Below are 21695 nucleotides of genomic sequence, written 5' to 3' on the forward strand. Positions count from 1 at the left end.
GAAGAAAGCAGAAGGGATTTTGGAAACAAAGTTGTCACCAATACAGTAAATAGTACGTCGGATTCAGTCATTTGATTATCAATATTCAACAGAAAGCAGAGATGGGAAGTAGAGGGCCGTAAAGATGAGGGGATAAAAGAAAGAGAGGCCACTCTGGTTCTCATTTCCAGTCTGTGGACATTACCGCTTCATTAGCAAACAGCATGTGCTAAATATTATTCCGACTCTGATGGCTATCACACTCCTATGTAATGAGATACAGTCCGACTGAACACACACATCTTAGACATTTTCTCTTCCCCTCCATCACCTTCTGACCCTGCTTTTACCTCTGAGCAAGTGTGTATGTTAATATGTCTGGAGTAGATGAATATTCAGTGCACTTGTGACGGCTGTAGTGCAAACACCAGAGAAACAAAAGGGTGAAGGAGGAAAAAAAGGGGAGAAGAGAACGATACAGATCCCTAAACTCGAATCCAGGCTACTATGTCTCCCTCCCTGCGATACCCAGATCTCATTTCAGCTCCAGGACTTTAGGACCTCGCTCTTTACTCTCATATCTCCCTCTGGCCGATTTAGGAGAATTATTCAAATGAAGGAGAAACTTTGTCCGATAAAGAACCTCAGATGTTCTTTTAAGGACCTTTGAAGGTTGCAAATGGAAAAGGGATTCCTCTAGAGTCGTTCCCTCATTAAGAATGATAATTGAGATCTGGATGTGTTTGATATACACCATTTAACTAAAGGTCTGAGCCGGTTACTGAGGGAGAGAATAGTTCAGGGCAAAGGGAAATGTTTAACTGTGGAAAACGTCATGAGCATTATAAATGATTTGTCACCTGATTTCAACTCTTATTAAATGAAAGGTTCTCTAAAAAAGGTGTTTAAATGCAAATTACAAAACAAAAGTGATTGGTCTGGTGTGCAATCACATATTACTGAATTAATTATAATGTACAGCTGAGTAAGGTTTTGTAGCTCTATTCAATTTACATATGCTGTATTTCTTCTCATTATCCACTAAACACAGGGGAATTTTGGGATCTGGCCTTCCTCATTGAAGAAGAAAATGTGTGAGTGCTCACCCTTTATATAAATACAGTTTATTTAAAGTAAAGTCAATATTGCTTTTGGTCCTGCTGCCATGAAGTGTTATTATATTATACTTATATTGGAATTTCAGGATTTATAGCACCTGATTTTCAAAGATTTTGAGTGCTACTGTCTGCACACATCAAACATGTTATGCACTCATCTCTGCATCAGACAGCAGATTTGTAGTATCCCAGTTTGGGGGAAAAGAGAAAGAAGATAATAAGAAAGAGAACATTATCAAACAGGGGACTTGTCCACAGTAAACCTCATCACACAACCCTCAGAATTAAAGATGTATAGTTATTTGAATTACCAGTAAACAGGACACACAATTGTTACAAACAGAATCATAATTAATCTGCCTGAGTTCCCTGATAGTAAAACCAAGAACTTTCAGAGAAGTATTTGGAGAATAAGAGTGCCAGTGTTTTATGTGAATGCATGGGATCCTCTGAAAAGATTATACTTGTTTTTCTTTTCCTACTCTTGATCTTCTCTTACTAATTTTTCTATTTTCAGAGAAACGTGCACAGACACACGCAAGCACGCATGCACGCACACACACACACACACACACACACACACACACACACACACACACACACACACTAAGCATCCACTGTGTAACCATTGTTGATTACTACTACCCCCTAGAGGTACATATTTCAGTACAGGAATATCTTGAAGACAAAAAGAGTAGAACTACTGAAGTTAGCTTTTTGTGGTGACAAAGAACAATATAATACAGAGTAAGTAAACAAAATGTGGATTCTGAAAAACATCTGACACAAAAATGGATTCAGATAAGTTTGTTGGGTTGGGATTTACAGTCCTAAATCTGTGTTCAGTTTGGTTATAATACAATGAGGCAAATATATAAATGTAATCATATAAATTTTTGGCAAGACGGCAACTGGCAATTTGAGCTCTTATAATGAAAGAACAATTTTAATTTTGTATAACTATATCATAAAAGTATATCAGCTGGAAATCTACATTGTGTCTTACTTGGCTCAACCAAAAACCCACTGACTGATTTAGAAAATTGGAAAAGTAAAATGTTGTCAGCATGTACTAGTCTTTAGTGGAGGAGGAAGTAAAAGTCCTGCATTGAAAATTTCACTAATCAGTACATAATTTAGTAAAAGTAAAAGTCATTTTTATGTTTTACTATTAGTTTATATAATATTGGATTATTATTACTGATGCATTATTGTGTGAGTAGCATTTAACTGTTGTAGTTGGTCGTGGTGGAGCTTTATTTTTAAAGTTTAATATTGTTGAATAGCTAAATATATAAATACGCATCACATCGTATAGGCATATCATATGTTTCTATGTAAAATTCCCTCGTAACTAAAGCTGTCAAATAAATATAGTGGCATAAAAATAATTATAAATTAAGTGGCGTAGAAGTATAAGTATAAAGTACCACAAAATGGAAATACACAAGTACTTAAAATATGTACTGAAGTGTACTCACCCTTGCATTAAAAACCAAAAAACATATTTCTCTTTATTAAAAGTCCCATTCAGTCTGTACTCTTAACTCATTAAATTATCTGTTACAGGAAATAAAAACTAGGATGGACTGCGTATGGGTGGAGAGTGGAAACAGCATGAGGATCAGGATATAATGTTGAGTATTACCGGGCTATTTATGCTCCACTGCAATGAGGTGCTATGACCTCTCAATCAGATTGGAGCTCAGAGGGCGATAAAAGCCAATCAGAGAGGTACGAAGGGATAAGGAAGCAGACCTGACTATATAAAAGTTGGTCCTATGAAAACTGGTCATATTTCATTAAATACAGTAAAAGAAGTAAAAAAAAAAAAAATTTTTCAATATCACACAGTAAAATATGCTGTTTGAATTATTTCTAATACGAAAAGCAAATCCCTCACGTTCTCACCACCCAACTACACTCACATTGTTACAACAATGTATTTACTGTGTCTTCCCAAATGTTTGTATTTTGTTTAAGTTTGATTTAAGGTTAATTAATACAAAAACTGATATTTGGTTGGCGAGAGTGTTGAATATAAAATTTTGATAAATTAAAACACAGATTTTCTTTTTGAATTGAGATTTAACAAACGTTTGTTATGACAAAGTAGTGACAAAACACCATGACTTTCCTACATATCTCATACATTTTGCATAACACTGACTTAGCCAGTAAAAACTTACAGCAAAGCATGTTTTCTTTGGAAAGCTGTGAGATTACAATATATTCAAAGTATCCTTTGCCCCCCCCCACCCCCTCCATTCAAAACATTGACAGAGCAGCAGTCAAATAATGTCAAGTACAGGGATGTTAAGCTGAATACAACAGAATCTAAACATTATCAACACTTATTCAGCGTTTGGCTGGTTATTTATTATTAGTGATGTTTACAATAAATCACACATGTAGTTTCAACACAGACCTGGCAATGTAGTTAGTGTTCTTTCATCATAGAACCTGATATTCTTTTCAAGTGAAAGGGTTGAAGGGTGACAACAGGGTGCAGGAGAACATTTGAAAGACCTTCAAAATAGTGAAAGCTGGCCCAGAAAGAGATCACAGGCTGCAATTACAAACAGCGTGCCGCAGTGATGGGGATGATAATGAATGCTCTGGCGAATAGAAAGCAGGCACTATGAACCTCAACTCACCCTGTCTTCCTCCACCTTGAGCCCACAGCGGCCGAGCAGAAGTCCTTGACTTCGTTCAAAGGAGTCTACCACAGGTCAGGCAAAGGTTGCGTACAGGAAGGAGCTGGAAGTGCACGACACAATCACAACTTCTCATCTAATGGTAAGCCTGCTTCATTTTTTTTCAGTTTGGTTTATTTGTCTGTATTATTTTATGGCTAAGTCTTTTTGGCCAAGGATTTTCATGCAGGCTTTACTGGTAAGTCACTCCTATCAAAAAAGAAAACTGACACATGAGGACTACAACTTCTGCTTTAAAATGCAGTCAAAGCAGCAACTTGTAACAATAGCTGTTGTAAAAAGCAGCAGAAAATGTTAACTCTTTTCTGGAAAATGTGCTCACATTCAGGGGGTGAAAAATGTGTGTGTGTGTGTGTGTGTGTGTGTGTGTGTGAACATTAAAAACAAAACCCTAAAACAAAAAGGATGACAAGACGCAGACGGTCTGCTCTGCTGCCATGGCAACATCCTTTATGGTTCCTCTGCTCAAAATGCATGATATTACATTCAAGGTTTATGGATAAAAGAGAATTTTCATGAATTTTCAGTGTTACCCATTGTACTCTTTGTGTGTACCCTTGAGGCTTGACAAAGTTAAAACATTTACAATTTAAATATTTTTACGTACATATGTTTACTAGCTAGCAGTCTTCTTCGTCACTGCCCTTGTTAGTGCCTTCCTACTTTTTGCGTGTTACCACCACTAACTTTAAACTTGCAGAATAGCACGAAAGTGTCAACGGGATAGTTTAACACATCGTCCGCACATGCATTATGCAAAACAGAGATGCACTCATTAGAATTTTGACCTGTAGTACTACCAGTGGTTGGTCAAAAACTCGACAGGATACCTTTAAGTACTGCTTCTTACTCAGTACATCACATACTGTATATACTGTATATACTGTATGCCTGCATGTGCACGCACATACATACACACACACACACACACACACACACACACACACAAACACTCACATCCAAGTGCGTGCATTCACAATTCACCTCCCTCTCACCCCTCTTCCCTGGGTGGGAGTCCATTTCCGTCTCCTGATACATAAATAAATAAAGGGGTATATAGTGCCCCAGGACTGGGATAGAAGAGACAGAGTGTTAACGCAAGAGAGAGAAAGAAAAGTATAGTGGCGGACAGACGGAGGAGAAATGAAGAGGAGGAGGTGAGGAGGGGGGTTGTAATTGTTTCCCAGCTCAGTGAAGTTCAGTCCCAATGCGACCGAGCCGTCTCTCCCCGCGGAGCCCACCTCCCCTCTCTTCCAGACACGAGAGGGAGGCCTCAATCACACATATGAGCCACAGAACATGACCTGCCAAGTTCAGCAGGAAAAGAGGGGAGGAGGAGAGAGTTAGTGTGAATTGATTGAATTACACTTGGCCAAAAACACCATGTGTGGGACTGAAAGTGGAGGGAGTGACAGGCTGCGGTAATAATGACTCTATGCACTCATTAAGGCTGTTGTTACGAGTGCTTTTTAACATTAATGCTAGACTATTACAATTATAGTTAGAGCCAGAAATACACACAGTGTGTGTGTGTGTGTGTGTGTGTGTGTGTGTGTGTGTGTGTGTGTGTGTGTGTGTGTGTGTGTGTGTGTGTGTGTGCTGGAGTATTCTAGAAACTGAGACTTAAGGGGAGAAAATAGGTTAATTGAGTTTGTTTTGTTTGGAGCCAATCTAATGATGGGTGAAAGAAATAAAGTTATGCCTATCGGGGACTGAAGGAGAGACAGAAGAAATGGGGAAAAAAATTCAGATTTTGAGCAAATACATTTGTCTTCTAGGGATCATATATCCGTTCCCTTTCTCTCGTCTCATCCCCCACTTTCCCATAGAGGAGAATAATAGCTCAAAGCACCAAAAATAATTAAGCTTCTGAATTTATTCATCTAATTTAAAATGGCTGTCCGCACAGAAGCATTGAGCATGGAAGAAAAGGGGTTTCCTCACGCTAATTCTCGCTGTAAGTGTTGTTTGTTGTCGTATCTCTCACAGTCGTATCAGTGTGGGCAACAGAAGCAAACTTCACCTGCCAATCATAAACATCCCGCCAGCTACATTAATTACACAGGACACAGGCTACATCAGTGAACACACAGTAACTGCATCCATGCCAACACAAAGACTGCACCAAAGTATAGCTACAGTCTACTCATACATGTATTATCTGCAGAGTCAAATTACCCGAAAACTTTAGATCTGAACTAACTCTCTTTAAATCATGACTTAAAACTTTTATTTTTAACTATTGGGATAAATCAGAAATTCAAAGCACATCTATGCTTGAGGGACATGAGGCCGTGGGTCGGGACATCAGCTGTAACCGCCGTATGAGCGCAGTGCAGAGTGGCGGCTATTAGCTAGCCAGTGGGGCAAGCTAGCAGGGACTCACATGCACTAACATGCACACACGGCCAGACCAGCATACGTAAACAAAGCACAGACAAACTTGGATTACAACACACGCAAAGGGAGAGTGATTTCATTCTCTGCTAAGGAGCCCTATATAGATATATAGCAAACTATGTAAATATTTTTTTGCTGCTATATTAAATATATCAAATTTGGCACCATTGAACTTTAATTCATATGTTGCACTACATTAATAAAGGCACTTTAATTTATATTCTACTGTTTAATTTCTCTTATTCCATGTTAGCTTATGTCTTTCTTCTATTCGGTTTACTCTTTTTCAAAATTTCATCTATGTGTGTCTTTTTATACATATTTCTATAATTTACTACTATTACTATTTAACTACCTTTGTAGTTGAAAGTTGCTGTACAAACAAACATGCCTTGCCTTATAGACTACAAGAGCCCAAAGATAACTCACTGACATGGACACATAGGGTATTTGCTTACATTTGCATGGGCCTTATTTTCAGATCACATGACACTTCCATTGTTCATATTTGCGCATTTAAAGCCTCGAAATCTGCTGGAAACACATTTTGCTGAAAAACAGAAACTGCCCTCGGGTGTAAAAGTAAAAACCAAGATCGTGTAGTCTCATTGACCAATGAGAAGACTAATTTGCATGTTAAATCTTCAGTACAGAGCAACATTAGTGACATAGTACTCATGTCAAAAACTGGGCCATGAACATGTTTTGTCCTGTAAGATTCTAGAAAATCCAGCTCAGCAGTCGTCTCCAAATCTCCAGCATCAGTGGGATATTGGGGTTTGAATGTAATTATTCAATGACCACTTAGTTCAGGCTGTCACTGCTAAGGTCACATGAATAAGCCTCCATATTTGTCTCTAATCGAGCCACTAATCTGAAAGATTTAAGAGCCTGAATCAATCCTCCATTCTGCCTTTATTGATCTCATCTCCTCTGTCTACCAGTCTCACTCCCGCTTTTTCGTCTCTGTCTCCTCCCCAGCATGCTCTTTGCAGTAATAGATACTGAAGATGTCAGGCAGATTTAACATTTATTGCTTATTTAAAACGGCCTCTGACCCACACACAATACCCTCCACCGCGCCTGCAGACATGCCTAAAAAAGAGAAAGCAGCACCTCTCAGTGGGTGCAGTTAACGTTAAGGGGCTGTCACTCTTATTGTTGCAGTGGCCATGAAATGATGAAGCTTGGTTAATGGCTGCCTTATCTCTGCACCAGGCTTAATAATGGCTGTTCAAAGCCTGCTTCTCCAGGTGGGAGTTATGTAATTAAGCCTCTATATTACACTTAGACTAACCACAATAACCATATGGTTTGAACTCAGAGCATGATACTGAAAGGTTTTCAAAGCCTGGGGGCCTGGACCAATGGATGAAAGTAGGGTAACCTGATTGTAAATGTCTACATGTGTCCATTTCTCCTGTGGTAGCAATTATGTGCATGCCTATTTGCGTGTGTACAGTCAGTCATGCTCACATCGTACCTTGCCTGCAGTGTTTTCACAAGCAGCTGAAGTGAGGAAAATTATTATTCAACATGTTCTAATTAATTGCACACGGCCAAACTGCAGTGCTTCATTCATATTTATACGAAAGGATAGAAATTTGAAAACCCAGTGGAAAAATCATCCATGCTACAGAGTAAGAAAATACAGCAGGACAGTGAACCGAAGCTCGAGCCACAGGAGCGCTAACACAGTCCAAGACTTACGACAGGACAGGACTCATGAAAACGTAAGAATTTATAGATAATGAGGGAGAGCTCTCTCTCCTCTTTCATCACTCCATCTAAACTAGAGTTGAGAGAGTGTGTGTGTGTGTGTGTGTGTGTGTGTGTGTGTGTGTGTGTGTGTGTGTGTGTGTGTGTGTGTGTGTGTGTGTACTTACATTACATGCCCTCAATAATCTAAAGTCTCAGCAGTAAAACACTATCCGGACACTGACATTAGAATACATGAACAAGGCAAACTAACTCTCAATTGTGCTAAATATTAAGCACGCAAGCACATATTGTGCACACACACACACACACACACACACACACACACAGGTCACTGACAGCATTGTCAAAAAAGTACAAACATTGCAGAGTTGTCAGGATAAATACAGATGCAACAAAAAAGCAAGTGTTAGTTCGTTGAATGTTCTGGAACATCAAAATAAAGTGTTACCAAAAAACATGAGGACAAAGACAAAGATGCTTGTGTTTGGAAACAGTTTTGCTTCATTAAGCTGAAGAAGAAAGAAAAAGATCATCAAAAGGCAGAAAATTAACGAACAAACCAAGATGTGTCTTCCATAAGTCAAAACAACATCCAGATGAGTGAGACATCCTGCTAACTCGTCCCATATGAGATGATCCTGAAGTCTTTTCTGCCCTCAGAGATCACTGAGGTTTCAAATCAACCGCACATTTTATTAGACAGACACTGGGATCATGGAGATTGATACACAGAGGGATCAGTAGATGCAGAGTGGTCAAACCTCGACAATGGCCGTCATGGCTGTGGTGAGTGTGGTATTTACTACATGAACTCTGGACAATACAAATCACTGCTGCAAAAACACTGCAAAACAAAAACATGCAATGCAGCAGTGCTAAATATAAATGTGTCAACTACTTGTCTCTGAAATGGTGGATGAAAGACAAACGTCAGTGTTTCATTGCCGGTGTTTACAGAAAACACAACCAGTAACAAAACCTGTGTATAGTGGGTGTTTTACAGTTTATAGTCAAGTTGGCAACTGGAGATGGTTTGTCAGATCGTCAAAGTGACAGTCCAGGCTGTTTGAAAACATTCTTGTTTTATTTTGCACTCTCTCTTGTTCCTACTCTTCCTTCTAGTGCATGCAGTCTGTAATAAAAGTTGCAAAATTATTTACAGTGTTTAATTTCCCCATTTGATGCATTACACATCATTCCTGCTGGGAATACAACTAACCAACTGAATATTTTCATTATACATTTTTTTTAAATTACCCATTAACCAATCAGTGTATAAAACATCCCAATGACAAACCCAAGATGACCTCTTGTTTTGCCTTGTTTGTCTCTTCTACTCTTGTGTATCCAACTGTCTACATCTCAAAGAAATTGAATTTAAAACATACAAAACAGAGAAAAGCCGAAAAGTCTCACATTTGAGAATCTGAAACCGGAGAATGTCTTTTATTTGATAAATGACTTCTGATGTTTAATGGATTACAAAAAGTATTGGCCTTTATGTTCTTTCAGTCTATTGATTACTTATGTATATTTGATTGATAAAGTAAGTAAGTAGATTTGCTTATTTTGCTGTTTCTGTGCCGCTCAACTGTGTCTAAACTTCATTGCCCTTCATCACTGATGTGTGATAGCTCACCTCCTCGCAGTCTGGATCACAACTCACATCAAAGGTCTGCTCGGCACACCAATCCTGGCCTCGTGCTGGCTGATAAAGCAACACCTCATCCGTAACTTCAACCACATCCCTCAATTCTGTACAATCTTCCTATCTGCTTGAAACCAGTCTATACTTGTACATCTGGGGCTTATTTTCAAGAACGCAAAGCAAAACTGCATGAATGTGCCAAAAGGTGGAGAACTACAGCAGAAAAGAGAAGGCCAGTACGAGAGTCAATGGTGTGCACACTTAACTCCACTGCAATGTCTGTCTGTGACGAGAAGAGATCCAGTTACATGCTTAAACTACTGTCTGGGCAAATCGGAAGCATTCAAGACACCCAACCCCCTCCCAGATATTGCTGATTAAATAATAAAAGCATGATAGTCGAAGCTGCATTTCCATTTATGAAATCTAACTCACAGGCTGTTCTACCGTGGGGGCTGTCGTCCCGTCCCCCCAAATCATTCCCAAACAGTCTGCCTGACTTCTGCACCCCATGCCAAATGCAGAGAAGGAAAAGGGAAGGAGAAAAATAAATAAATCCTCAATTTTAATGGCTCATTTCCGTGGGACACTACCCTTAAGCCTTAGGCCTGACATCAGTAAAGAGACAGCCGCTCAACCCCAATCCTCCATTAAATGTTCCCATCCGCACAAACTCTGAGTAACGCATAAGAGTAGGGAGTATGTCTAATCTGATTTTTCAGTTTGGTTCTCCTCCCCAGAGAGTAGACAGACAGTCGAACCCGCTGGTGGCAGGGCAGGTGAAGCTCCCGGCCCAAACAGGGTGAATTCACAATTAGTTATTTATATGCTCGTTCATGTTTGTTTGTGTCTGGGAAAATTAACTGAGACAATACAAACTTTTCTTGAAACATACAAAAGAGATTAAAAAAAGTAACTGAGGGTTCATTAGTAGTAGAAGTTGTATTTTCTGAACTTTAAATTTCAGTGCAACTCCAAATCCAATCTGTAAGTTTTGGCCATATTAATAAAACCGCTAGTATTTCTGGATGTATAATGAATCGTTTGAAAAACATTTAGCTTTTGATTGTAAATGATAGATACAAAAAGTTAAACCAGCAAAGAAAGAAAGGAAGAGAAAAAAACAACAGACTTCGAATGAAAAAGATCCAGGTCATGTTTATAGATCTTTGAAAAGATAAGTGAAAATACATGATACTTTTTTCCCCAAAACTTACTGACAACTAAAATAATTTTTGCTGTATTATAAAATAATCAATCTAGGTAATTTGTGTGATTCATTTTTAGATTAGGATATCACAAGATATCTTCATATGCAGGTTTTTTGGGGGGGGAATTGCTGCTGCGTGGCTGAAGCCCACTTTGTACGTGAGATACTGGACTGTGCAAAGAAACTTGATTCAAAACTTTACTGTAACCCCACTATTTAGCATTTGTAAGCAGTGTATTTGTTAATGTATTTGTTGACAACAACCTGTGAAGCATCCGTAACTGGTTTACAATGTTAATGAATAACTGACAGCATAATATAACACACTTAATAAAAATAAAACACTGTAATGCAAAATGTGTATTTACTAATTTATGTATTATATCTATTACTTTTCTTATCAATGAAATGCTTGTTGTTAATACTTATTTCGAAGTACGTTTTCTTGAGCAAACTAAGCAAACACCATCCACTGATGAAGTCCACAAGACGTAGCTGAAAGCTCTTGAAGAAATGGAAGTGGACCTCAAGTTAAGACTTCAAAATGCTTGATAGGAGGAGATTTAAAGAAATTAATAAACACTCAATGTCTTACAATGGTAGGGAAAACCCTGCTGGTTATTCTGGCATCGTGTTGGTGACATTCTGATGTAAACAAACATGCATGTATACATTACGGGCAATATAGAGGTCAGCAAAAATGGTCGAGATCATGTCCACATGTCATACGATAAGTCCGTAAAGTAAAAATGTACGAGGTCACGTACCATATATTGTAGGATAATCGATAATGTACTTAACGTTGCAGGTCTAATTTGTGTTATGAATATATATTATGTGTTAATAAAGTGTTACCCAACAATCAATCATCAGAAACGAGGGCAAAATGATCATGCAATTGAAGATATGTTCCATATCTTGGAATACATGATATAATTTTGCCCGGTGTGTCATATAACTTCTGTCTGATGCTTCAGGGAGCAGATGTGGAATCATATGAACAAAGAAGAGAAGGAGATATTTTGTTCTGCGCTATCAGTCACTATCTGCCGCTCAGTCGCACCCTCGAATGGCCTCTGCTCCTCTGTTGTCTCCTCGCAATGATGTTATGTACACACACCTGATTATTAACATGCAGCCATGAAGCAGTGAAAAGAGGAGCGAAGGGGTAGAGGCAAAACAGAGGGAAGAAAGGCCTGATGGGAATCTTTTCGAGACAGTAAACACTGCATGAATTAACCTATCAGAGAGCTGACAAAGTGAGGCGTGACCAGGAAACAAAATGAGGAGAGGGTGAGAGGAGAAATAATATATAATAGCATATATATATATATATATATATAGATACTGATAATATAATGTATATAATGTCCTTGTGTTACTGTGTTTTTATGTTTTTAGCTATATTTGATTGTACCGCACTTAGCTCAACTGCTGTTTTTAAATGTGCTTCATAAATACATTTTTTATTTGATTTGGATTTAAAATAGAACAACAGAGCTTTTGAGAATATATATTTATATGTAAATTGTTGAATTCTCTAAAATTACACTTATCCTTCTATTACACAAGTCAGAGATATATCTTATTGTTTTACATAACATTTATGTATGCATGTGTGTATAAGTGTGTATAGTGCATACACAATGTCAATCAACCCGGATTCTAATTAAGAGTTGCTGTGCAAGGTTAGCGATTGTTGCTAGGGAAGGAAATCACTATCAGCGCCCCATTTTCATATGAATGAGCTCTTTTAATTAAACTGAACAGCTAATGGGGAGCCTATATCAAAATAATAAAATGTTTTACCAGCTATGGCAGAAATGAACAAAAAAAAACGTGATGATGACATATAGGACGAAAAGGAGCTGAAGAGAGAGAGACAAATGGAAGTGAAAGGCAGGCAGATTAACTGGTTCAGAGCAGAAAACAGATATCTGTTGTCTTTGAACCTGTAATGTTATTTCTGCGCTGACAGAAGTTCAAAGAATGCGGAGGCACAGATTGAGTTAGACTTTGGTACACAAAAGGAACAAGGAGGAGAAAGAGAGAGAGAATAAATGTCGACTCGCATGTTGTAAGTCTGGTGCGTAGCAGTCTGAGGGAGAGAGAGAGAGAAGCAGAAAGGGAGATCTCAGATGAAAAGCAGAAGAAAAAAAAACTCTTCTTCCATTGTTGGAGTCTCTGTGGTTGTGTGTGTGGTTGTCAGGCGTGAACGCATACTTGTGTGCCAGCTATAATTTCTCCATTTGAAGGTTAATTAACGCTTGAAGTAAAAGCTACAAGACTGCAAATCAAAGACAGTAAACAGTCTTCCAGCCTGAGGGGATTATTAGAAAAATAAATGAAAGCTGCATAAAACAATTAAAATATTTGAAATGTGAACTTTTAGAGGCAGTTTTCCCTCCGCTTTCCTTTGATAACACTAAAGTGATCAAGGACAAGTGAAATAAACTTAGAGGAAAAATGTGTGAGCAGAACATTGTACAAAACTGTACATGATGTGGTCATTGCAATATATTAAGAGAAAAACAGTAATACTATAATATTTACAGTAATACAGTCAAATTCATTTAAAGTATAGAAAATGGCAAAATAATAATCATAAAATGTGAGGTTCTCCACTCTGCATCTGCCACTTCAAACAGAAAACAACAGATTATTGCAGCAGCCAGTGGGCAAGCAGCAAAAAAAACAAGGGGAGGCACAAAAATGCAATTTAGGCTCCTTGAAAGTAGAAGAAGTAAGAAAGTGTGTGATGTTAGCGGTTGGGAGGGCAGTATATATATTTGATTTGGGGCTGTGCCTTGTGCATGTCAACACCCTCAATCTGGCAAACCAGAGGGGTATGAGCTAATTAAGGAGAAAGACAACCGAAGGGGCAAAACAGAGGGAAAAAATCAAATTAAAGACAGGAGGGGATTAGTGAGAGAGGAAAAGTACTTTCTACTTTTTCTAGAGTTCAGCTCAAACATTTGGAAAGAGTGAGGACAAGACAAAGTGGGCCGGTAAACAGGGAATAAAGAGTTGGAGAGACGGATGAAGAGAGATTTTGCTAAAACTGGTTTGGAAGTTATTTCAGACCACATTTGCATCAAATGAACCCCCCTGTCCTGTTTTTATGTTTTGTTTGTCTTACTGTCCCTTTTTCATGCCATTTTCTCTCTGTCTTTGTCTGTCTGTCTCCTATTAGTTTTCTCAGAGGAGCTGTCCCTGTCCCAGCCCCATAGCTCGTATCTGATGGGCAGCGGGCCACTGTTTTCATAAACACAGTTTTTGGAGAGCTAGCATACATACATAAACAGCAGCACCACAGGCTGCAGTGTCAGATCTCCTCTAAACCTCCGTCACTCACTCTGCTCTTCTAAAAGCCCCCATCAGGCAGTGTTTGGGCCAGCCTGACAGTGCCGGGCTTTCAGACGGGTCCCAGACAGAACCAGAGCCATGTTTGGGTCCCCCTGCAGACATGGAGCCCCCCGGGCCTCGTCAGAACCCCACTGTCCCACTGTCAGTCCAGGATTAACTCCGTATACACACTGGTCCATTACAGTACACACAGTGTAGCCCTCAGGGCACAATAAATATCCTTTAATCTGATAACCTTGTGTTTGCTTGAAAAAGAAAGTATAGAGGTTTGTGTTGGTTTAAAATGGTATGTTAGGATATTACTCTATGAAGAGCTTCTAAATCTGTAAACTGTTTTTTTTCCAGATAGTTAAAGAACCATTTGTGGTTTCCTACAGCTGAGATTCTGAGGTTCTTAAGTGTGCTTTTGGTTTTCTCTCACCAACACCCTCCCATCTATAAAAATATGTACTGATGGAGACATTCTTAAAGATCTATCCACCTTCAAAACAATAGTAGCCCAGCAACTCAGTCCCTGAAAATATAACTGTTTTTAGACTACACTTGCATCACTGAGGGGTTTTCTCCAAATACTCAAGTGTTTCAAAATCATTTAAAGCGGCTATTAATCAATATTTTTATATTCACAATGCATCAAATGACTGCATGTATCTAAAGAGGTTGCTTGCAATGATGAACCCACAGAAAATTATCACTCGACTATGCAGTTCCACTCAGGTCTACGGAGCATTTTAGCCTCTATCAGCTCATGGTTTTGGTTCACTCTAACTGCTCTCATCAGTGTTGTTTTCGCAGCAGCTGTTTTTACCAAAGAGCTCTTAAAACCCCACTGTACACTACCTGTTTAGTACCAAACAGCAGACAGCAAAGTTAGCGACGAGCTGTTGAACATAATGGAGCATTTAGGAGCTAAAGATACAGATATTTAAACAAGAACAGAGCTAAAAGAAGACTGCTTATTGGACCTACATTCATCAGGTGAACACCAAATTAATGATAATGTTGCTCAATGTCTGCTTGATGTGTAAATAACTTTTTGACAACAAGTTCTTAATATCAGCTTAAACTGTGAAAATATGTCAGTGTTGTGTTTACCAGAAACAACTTAGGGCAGCTTTAAATTGTTTAAACAATGAGAAGAATTGTCTTAAATTTAAGCGGCAGGACATGAGCTTGTTTACCAAAGATTTATAGCCACTAAGATTAACCTGCAACTACAGAGGTAGAAAGTAAATAAATACATCCACTGAAGTACTGTACTTTAGTGCAAATTTGTGGTACTTGTACATAATTTGAGTAAATCCCATGCTAGTTATACTATCTATAGTTCTACTCCCCTAGATTTCAAGAGAAAATATTGTACTTCATACTGCACTATACATTAATATGACAGCTACAGTTTCAAGCTACTTTACAAATTGAGATTAAACATAACAAAGCCTAGGCTTACAATATATAATGCCTTTGTATAAATCCAATTACCCAACAGTATGTAAAGTGAATTAATTAGCTGCACCTCCACCAGCTTCATCAGTAAAATATAATACATATCATTATATATCAATGCATCAGTAATAAAAATATATTTAAAAAAAATCTTTGGTATCCTCCATTGAGGAATTCTAGTTTTGATTTGAACATGGAGTATTTTTTGATGCTATTGCTACTTTTTAATAACGTAAATGACCCACTACTGAACAACCACACGTCATTGGGTCATTTTAGTCATGAGATCTAACTTGATTCTACAGCCAAAATAATACGCCTGTGTTTACCATTTATCTAGATGCATTACAATACAGACAACAATAAAGCCATTTTTAACTTGCATGTGTTACGACAAAAACTAAATAATAATTCAATAATTAGCTTAACATATTTTAGGCTCTGGATTCAGAAAGCTAACAACAGAGACTGCGTGACACATACGGAATGAGTTAGGACTGGTTTCTTTGTTTAGGCCGATCATGTTTGTTGACTAATCTAAACATAACATCTACCTCTGGGTTGCAGCAGACCAAATGGACTTCCCTGAAGACATTTCATTAGATTGTGAAACAAGCATGAAAATCCAAAGAATAACTGACATCTCTTTGACATCTTTTAGAGTGGAAGTGACTTTTCACATGACCCCACACATCACACGACCCCACCGGCAGCAATTTTAGTTGAACTGGACCTCCAGTCCTAAACGCTCCTCTCTGCAGCCTGAAGTCTCCTCAGCAGTAACACAATGCTTGAAAGGGAACAGCTTCAGGCCTTTCTTTCAAATTCATTACTATGTTGGTTTAACATAATTATTGAGAACAGAGCCGCAAATCAAAATACAAAAGTTTATTTATATATCTATCTATCTATCTATCTATCTATCTATCTATCTATCTATCTATCTATCTATCTATCTATCTATATAGATAGATAGATAGATAGATAGATAGATAGATAGATAAATAGATAGATAGATATCTATATATCTATATTTATATATATATATATATATATATATATATATATATACTATACTTGTCACTTTAAAAAAAGAAATGTCCAAAAGTACTAAAACAACCTAAAGCAAAATAAGCAAAAGATTACACACCTGGCAACACATTACAAGGCACACCGCTATTTATCACCTGCCGACTCAATATAAGTGGAATAAAATATTTTTTTCCAAAGCAAATTAACAATATCTATATATATAGATATATAGATATCAAAAAAATATATATATTTTATTCCACTTATATTGAGTCGGCAGGTGATAAATAGCGGTGTGCCTTGTAATGTGTTGCCAAGTGTGTAATCTTTTGCTTATTTTGCTTTAGGTTGTTTTAGTACTTTTGGACATTTCTTTTTTTAAAGTGACAAGTATTTTATAAGTACTTAGTCAGCCTCACTAAATCAACACACTGAATAGAGCCTGACTGACAACATTTTATATAAAATATACTGAAACTGATATTTAAGAATTTTAAAAAAGCTAACAATGACATATCTACAGATTTCTTTTTTACATAAAAACAAAACATAAACAAAATTACCTTTAAATTAGTTTTTTCAAATATAGTTGACAAATACATTTGTCAGTGCTTGTCAATGTTTCGACACCACAACCATGTCTTCGTCATTTTGCACTGCAGTTTCTTGTAACTTAGCCAATATACTTAAACTAATATATCTGTATTAGGCTGATATCAGCCAGTACATTAGCCTGGCTGAATTATGAATTTATCTTGAGCACGAAACAATTACAAAAATACACCCTCCCCATCTCCTCTGTATGAGAAGGTGAGCGACGTCGGCAGGTACACAGAGTACTGGCTGGCATTTTTCAAGGTGAGGCTGCAGCTGACCTCTCACCTGGACGACTGGACTTTGCTGAACTCAGCTGTAATGATCGACTGTTATTCTTCACACATCAGCTTCGTCCTTTCACACACTGTCCCTGAGGTGACGAGAAGGGAGATGAGAGGATGAAGGCTGCAGTAAAAAACAGATGTGTGTGTGTGTGTGTGTGTGTGTGTGTGTGTGTGTGTGTGTGTGTGTGTGTGTGCGTGTGTGTGTGCGTGTCTGTCAGGGTATGGAAGAAGCATATCAATACATTGCTTTAATGAGGTGCCAGCACAAATTAGCATGCGTAAATAAGACGGGAATAGATATGGCAACAATTCAGTGGTGATGGGAGAACAATGGTGGTCTTAAAGGCGTTTCTTTCATTAGAGTGTACGGCTTAGCCCTGGCAACAATTTTGTGGACATAGCAGATAATGAGCCTCTTTGATATGCAAAGGAAATTTTGTTTTAGTAACTCATTGCAGAATTTCCGGTCTTTTCTAAAATTAAAGACTCCAAGAGTCTGCAGTGAAATTGTAAATGTGTTCATTATGAAATGTTTACTACGGCCATGCAGAGGAGAAGTTAATTTAGAATTTAAATCATCAATTTAAAGCAAATTTTGCAGCAGCTCACCTCTAAGTGAGACAGGTGCCAATGACCCTGAATAGAGCAGAATTATAAAGAATCTCACTGGTCTCTTTTGTCATCATCATCTAAGAATACTCATCCCATTTACAAAAAAAATCCTCCACTGTCAGACTGAAAGAGCGTACGGGTTAAACGCGAGTGCATAATCAGTTACTATGGACAATGAGTAACAATTGATTTAAAGCAAAAAGGCTGACACACTAACGCTCTTTGTTGTCGGCATAACAGATTAGGATGTTCACAGGTTCATTATTTTCCTCCTCTTCAGTCTTATATATGCAACTTGCAAACTTGCAACAGCAACAGCATATGATATTAGTTTAACTATTTGTTTAGGGTTATATGAGTGCTGACATTTTACCTAGATGTAATATATAATATAAATATATAATATAAACTTCTTAACTATGTAATCTTTTCTTCTTGCAGTTACATTAAGCTGCTCCACTAAATATATGCTTTGACTGAGTTATTTCACAGCAGCTTTTAGTTTGCCACTACCACACAAAGCAACAAGTAATACAAGCCATACAATTAAGAGGCTCTGATACTTTGCTTAAGTATTGTGAAACCTTATACTAATTAAACACACCAAAAGCACACCAAGGGAAGTTCTGCGCTTTTTATTCCACACTGGGATAACGAACTGGCTGAATTCATTGAAAGAATGAATTATATCCAACAGGATATAAAGGAGTTAGAGTAGTACAAAGTGCAATCTATTGCATTAAAACACTGCTTACACAATGAAGCATCCATAAATAAGAGTAAGTACATTTTGTATACCTCAGGATTACATTGAATGCAGGACAATTCATTTGTGGTGATCTGAAAACTAAATAATACAAGAGTTCACACTATTTTAGGAGCAGTGAAAACAAGTCTGACGTTACACCTTAATATAGGTATAATTGGCAAGCCCGTATTTGTGATCGTGATTTACAAAGGCATTAGTACAAACTTCCACAGCTGATGGGGGGGATGAGAGATAAGCAGTGCCGGAAATGGAGGAGTCGACTGAAAGAGGCAGCGGCAGTATTAATTAAACAATGCCCATTTTAATCATAGCTAATTATATTTGCAGGCGAGGGTTGAGAGGAGTGAGGGGGTTGAGGGTGATTCTATCTGTGTCTGTGCTCATTAGTACGGTGAAGCTGTCTGATATAGCCTCTGTCATCAAATAATCAGCAATAAAAATAATCTCTGTCGGAGTTTGGTGATACTGTTAAAACTGGTACAGTGAACACCAACACCAACATGGAAACAAAGCTGGTAAGGTATCAACCGCGGACAAATGTGAAAAAAGTACATCTAGAGCTGCTTTCAAGATTAAAACATATGCAGTGAAACAAAAAGAAGATAATATAATAGTCTGAAGTAAGATGGGAATTTATTTGAGGAAAAGAGCAGCCTAACCCACTCCCCACTGGTTAAATTGTTAATTAATGTTGCACCCATTTATCAGTCAAACAGCTGCTAATTAGTCTTTTCAATCTCCTCTGCCTTGAACCACAATTTAAACTCTTGTTTTTCCCCCGTCCTTTGCCTTGTCAATAAACCTGCCACTGTTCGCTTCCCTCTGTTTCTTTCCCTTACACGGCTGCCTGTTATCTCTACTCATCAGTGACCGTTTCTCAGCTATAAACATTCAGGAGCTCAGATGGTGACCCTCGACTCCCGGCTGACCTGTAGGTCACCAGCAAAAAAGTACAGGGGTATTGAAGGGAAAACATCATGGCTGTGTCTTATCTCTATGAGGGGCAATTTAAAAGGACAACACTATAGGGAGTCTTATGCAGAAATGCAGTTAAGAATATGACCACTGGGCCCCAAATATAGGTCAAAATGAACATTAAAGAACAATGGGTATTTACCTCATCCTAGCTTGGTGACTGTGTGTGTGTGTGTGTGTGTGTGTGTGTGTGTGTGTGTGTGTGTGTGTGTGTGTGTGTGTGTGTGTGTGTGCAAAGCCAAGGTGAGAACACACTCCTGCAGAGTCCCATAGCCTTCCTGTATGTTACCTCCTGCCACAATCAGCTACGGCTATAAAATTCGGATTATGCAATCCACCCAAACCTCCTCACCTAAGCTCGGATAGAACTGTGGTGTCTCTCTCTCACTACACACACTCACACTTGCACACACAACAGGATTAGCATGCATGTTAAAAAAGAAGAAGGGGAAACGTGGTGCACACGGCATCTGTGTTAATGAAACGTAAGAGGATCTTTATCAAGACAAGGAGGATGAAAATAATCATCTTCTAACAAGATGCATTGGCAAATGGATTCAGTGTTTACAATCATATTAAGGCAAAATGCATTTTATTTTTTCAATTAGGTTGAAATGCAAGTAAAAAACAGCTTTCAGCTAATGTATGTATTAGTGGGTATGGGTTTTTTCTATAGTTTAAAGAAGGATAACATGCAGAAAAAGATACAGATTAGATATTAGATGTGGATCTGATTAACATGAACACTTGTTTTTAGATCTAAAAAATGCACTGATCCATTTTCAAAACAATATTGCAGCATCGACACAAATGATGTGCATCATCATGGTCTGCTTGTGAAATTATGACATTAAGGGAAATATTTAGGATCCTAAAAGATTATTTCCATTTCTGTCTCATGATGAAACAAATCCGACCAGTAATGGACAGAGAAAAAGGTTTTCAATAAAAACTGGAATGGATGGAGAATGAAGGAGGGGGGTGGAGCGAGAAAGAGAAATTGGAGAGACACACAGGAGTAAAAAGCGACAGAGCTTTTTTTTTTTCTCCCCGTCTGGTTTTCTATAAGAGGAACGAGAGGAGATAAGACTAAAAGGACTGTCACTCAGAGGAACAATCCTTCCAGTGTCCCCTCTTGCTCGTGCTGCGTCTCCCTCCTCCCTCCAATTTCCACAGATTCCTGCTGAGATAGAGTCGCTGTTCACAGGGACAGTTTGCTGACATCATCTGCTACATACTTAGTGTCCTGCACTCTCACTGCGCCCCCCCCCCCGCACTTCTGTGACAGGCTGGACACACATACACACATATTTACAAAACCCTCACAGACACCTGATAATTTCCAACCCGTACAGTTCTCAATGACTAGCTGATTAATAGCACTATCAATCGCATACGCTAGGGAATGTCACTGATCATTTTTTTCTTACTTCCTTCATGCTTTTTTATTGTTTACTCGCACTGAAAGAGAAAGAAGTTCAAACATATGCATCATAAAAGACACGTGGTTACACATAGATACTGTGTCCATCTCTAAATAGTCCAATATATGATTAACTTATTTATTTTTCAATTCAAATAACTTTAAAATCAGTATCAAAATAACTATAATGTACATAAACATACAAAACTAGCAGAGCTCCCTTTTCTGAGTGATATATTGATCATGCTTTTGCAGGCCACTGTAATATGATTCAGTGGTCCGTTTCAAACGGCATGCTACAGTTAGGTACACTTCTTATGGATGTTAGTTACAGCAGAGATCGTATATGTATAGAATTGATTGTGAACAGTGTGACATCTGGAAAACTCCTTTAAAA

This window comes from Cebidichthys violaceus, unplaced genomic scaffold, assembly GCF_023349555.1.
Source record: "Cebidichthys violaceus isolate CVI_PGR_0920_01 unplaced genomic scaffold, fCebVio1.0.p SCAF_17, whole genome shotgun sequence".
Classification (NCBI taxonomy): domain Eukaryota; kingdom Metazoa; phylum Chordata; class Actinopteri; order Perciformes; family Stichaeidae; genus Cebidichthys; species Cebidichthys violaceus.